Source organism: Amblyomma mixtum, chromosome 2 (genome assembly GCF_055824585.1).
Source record: "Amblyomma mixtum isolate Tamu chromosome 2, ASM5582458v1, whole genome shotgun sequence".
Taxonomy (NCBI): domain Eukaryota; kingdom Metazoa; phylum Arthropoda; class Arachnida; order Ixodida; family Ixodidae; genus Amblyomma; species Amblyomma mixtum.
Window position 1 is genome coordinate 64685858 of NC_143013.1, and position 3991 is coordinate 64689848.

At 43.5% G+C, this 3991-nt stretch overlaps 1 long non-coding RNA gene across 2 annotated transcripts; it reads left to right on the forward strand.

The window, feature by feature from the left end:
* Positions 1-390: 390 nt before the first annotated feature.
* Positions 391-3767, forward strand: LOC149359575 (uncharacterized). 2 transcript variants are annotated; one of them, XR_016288288.1, is made up of 4 exons: positions 391-448; positions 1182-1255; positions 1999-2107; positions 3654-3767. It is a non-coding gene; the product is annotated as an uncharacterized LOC149359575 (long non-coding RNA). The 2 variants fall into 2 exon arrangements; XR_016288289.1 differs by having other exon boundaries at positions 2026-2107.
* The last annotated feature ends 224 nt before the right edge of the window (positions 3768-3991 follow it).

A 3991-nucleotide genomic window follows, 5' to 3' on the forward strand; every position in this document is an offset into this window, starting at 1 on the left:
GGTGGAGTGCAGGTGTTCTATTTTCTATTTTCTGTCGCCACGTGCAGCTATTCTATTTTTCTCTCGCCACGTGCAGCGGGGTGTTGTCCTCAGAGTAACTGACGCGTTCAATGTCACGCCCCCATAATACAAGTTGTAACTGCCCGCTCACTCTCAGCGAACACATGCACCCTTGGGACTTCAAGCCTAGACGCTGTGCTACGTTCACGCTACAGAGATTTCGTAGAACCTGAACAAAAGAGGGCCCTCCTGGGAGATGTAAAAACTTGTTTACTGAGTGCTAGGGATATCCGCACGAGTGCACTTTGGGTGACCGGATGTGGGGCCCAAACGTACGGTGCTCGAAATAAAAGCGGAGCGGCCCGTCCAACTGGCAGGCACTAACGCGCTGGGAAGACCCCAAAAATGAAGAACTTCGCCGTTGTGCTGGCAGTACTCCTTCTGGCAGGTGAGAGCTGACGCATGTAAGCGAGTGATAGGTATCTATTAGTAAAGGAAACCGGTTTTATTTTTAAAACTAAAGTGTTGCACATGTCGCTAAAATGGCGATTGGTTTGTCTTCAGTAATACGTTGCTATGCGAGGCAACTGAGGTGAGAAACCGTATGAAACTTCCATTGAAGTTTAGGTTGCCAAATTGGCTCTTCTCGCCGTAGCAGGTGAAATTGTTTGCAAGGGGGCAGCTGCATAGTTCCGCGTGATACACATTGTAGGTCTACCGTTCTGAAGCTTAGTTTCTTTTTTGCAAGTATAAGCTTGCGACTGTTAGGATTGCTCTGTATCAAAGCTGCAACATCCTTTCTTAGCGCGATATGATCGTCGAGTTCATTCATGACGGCCGAAATTGCTAATCTCCTGCCTGGGAGCATGTGCTCAACTTGTGTGGATCAATAATTCTTCAAGACCCTTATGGACGAGTGGTACGTGATCAGAGGGTTACCTTAACTTTCTTTACTGCAGGAATGCATCAGGCGGCTATATTTTTAGCTCTCATTGACCGCATATATTTTACTATCTGACGGTCCAAACCACGAGAAACGCACAGAAAATGAAATACACCCTGTTCGGTTCGTTTCGTATCCTTGCCTGATAGGTGCCAACTGCTCGCTATACTTTGCGGTGCTAGAATCTCTACACAGACTTCAAAACATCTACATAGAAGTGCACGTCCATTTTTCGCAGTCACAATGGTCGAAGCGCAAGGATACCCCGGAAGAAGCGGAATAGAGCGTACGGGCCCTGGACGTCGGTGCGGCGTAAGTACCCTCTACCTTTGATGTAACAAGCGCAGCATTTAATTTACTAACATTTAGAATACTCGGAGAATAGGTTACGCGTTTTTGAGGACGTATGGAGAAATTGATAGCACGCCACTATCGACGACTGCAGCGGGCCATTTGTTCTCATCTCCAATTTATGACAACCTGGAAAGATGTTTTCTCAATTTTGGCACTTGAAGCATGTAATCTCATAGCAGGTGTAATGTTCTGTAGTCACAGGTCTGAATTTGGACTTTTTTGCTACTACATAGCTTTAGTATCGTCTATTGTAAACAGAGACAAAGGACAAGGAAAAAGGCACATATGATAATTAACAAGACTGGCGAAATAGCAAGCCTTCCTTCCGGTGGTTAACTTATAACTTATTCGCAAATACAGACCAGGGGCCGAGGGCGCGCGAGGGGGGGGGGGGGGGGGGGGAGGGATGATGGGCGGTGTGCACATAAGAGTTATTTGCCTCCCGTATAATAGGCTGCTGCTCTTTTTTGCGAAGCTTCCAGTGTCGATATTACTTCATTTCAACCACGACGGGCCCTTTTCAGAGATAAAATGTGTTCTCTGATGCTTTCTCATCTTCCTTTTCGCGCCGTCGTTTCCGCAAAATGCCATTTGCTTGTGTCGGAGCAAAAGTATAAAAGGCAATGTCATCTCGGCAACAAGCTGCACCATTGCAGATCAAAGAAGGTGTCCAATGCGAAGTGATGTTCCGATCCCAACAGGAAACTACTTTATCTATTCGTTTCCAGAAGCAAGTCTGCCACCTTGGAAAGCGCTGCGTCGAGATGCCACTTCGGTGTACAGGAGCTTTGTGCCTAGAGAGGCTTCAATGTGAGTGCAAAATTAAATCCTATACATGTGGTATTTCGCCCTCCTTTTTAATCGGTTGTACTTGATGCCAGAAGACATCAAAATGTGGAAGGCATCAACCTGCAATATTCTTACGTAGCACTTGGCTCCAGATTCAGAATACACTCATTTAGGATGCTGATGATGATGATGCATTTTTATGCCGCAAGGGCATTTGTAGCTAAACAAAAACCCTTTTCCGAATAATTTCGTGCCAAAGAAACCGAATATCAGGACAGAGGAAATCTTGTTCCCACTACACCTCCGGTGCGTATCCAGCGGTACTGGGGATCGAACTCCGAACCTCCCGCATACGAGGCGAATGCTTATACCACAACATCATCGCTATGGTGCAAGAAATTAAGTTATCAACTGCCAAAGCTGATTCTAAGTAAACGTAATATCAGCTTGTAAGGAGAAAGCAAATGTAATTTTCAACAGGAAGGGATTAAATAGCCGACCACAAGAACAATTTAATGAAGGTTCGGCTTAAGGAGGGTGCCTTGTCAAGAGGAACCTACCCAAAGACGTTCACTAGACGTAGACTTCCTGTACGTTTAGCTAGTTGTCCTTCGTTTAAAATTACTAGTTGTATTCCTTTATTTAGCATCCCTAGCCTTTAAAACAACGGAATATTTATGGGGTGTCCTTAAAAGAGTTATGTGATTTTTTATAGATTAACACATGTCTGTTCTGTTTGTTTCATAAAGCGCGCACTCAGGGCAGCCCTTGGCAATGCTGCAAACAGTTGTAGCGTGCTAGAGCGATAAACTATCGTAGGTGTATTTTTCCAATAAAGAATAATCAAGACCGTTATTGGAGCAGCTCCAACAAGCGGCTTTTAATAAATATCAGTGGTTTGAAATCCAATCATTCCTTCATAAAGAAAGGTAATATATAAGCTTTCCCATGAAATCATGACGGCGTAAGGCGAGGCCGAGGTAAATGTCTTTGATAGAGCACGGCATTTATCTCGAGAACGCAGTACCTGTCCCTTACTCCTGTATAAATATGGCTGAGCACCATGCAAAACAGGTTCAAAGAAAACTTAGTCGTGAGTTTTATTTGATGCACTATGCTAGAATTTCACCTTGTTGGAACAGGCTTATTTAGCTTTGTTTTGCAATTACTTTCAGAGGACTGCTCAGATAGTAGGGGGCAGAAAGAAGGTTTATTCCGATGAGATACTGAAGACATTGCACAAACATAAAGCCGTGTTTGAACGCATCGCAATGGTTAGAAAGTGAGGAGGGAAGTAAAATGTAAAATAGCATAAAACCAGTCCTTTAATGCTAGTTCTCACTGTACGATTGTAAAGTAGTGCTGTTAAAATTCTAGGCTAGAGTTGTAAAGAATTCACGTACATTTACAGCAAAATTTTCACCTAACTGCGGCAGCGTTCAGGCGTGCTTCATGGGTATTTGTATGGACATTTACTAAACCAATTACTTTCGTGCGTAGCGCCTTTGCAGCATTTCAATCCAAATTTTATGGTTGATAATTGGATTTTTGTTCTTTGTTTCTGCAGGTATATGAAAGTTGGAATCAAAGAAACCTCTTGAAGATTCTGTTCTTTGCTGCCTTGTTGCTGCGCGTAAGAGCACCTGAAATGAACGCTGTGTGCATGCCTTTTTTTTGCGAAAATCTGCATAAAAAAATTCTGGAAAAAGTTTTCCCGAACACTCTTCTTTTCTACAAAGGGACAAATAAATGCGAAGTAATGAAGTTACCGAAGCATTACTGCCTTGTTTTAAAACTATTGCGCCTACATTGTACTTTAATGAAGCTTGTCCTTTAACTGCATCGTTATACTGGCAGGTCCAGTTCGACGACACGAAAATTAGCGATTGCGGTCTGTAGAACCTC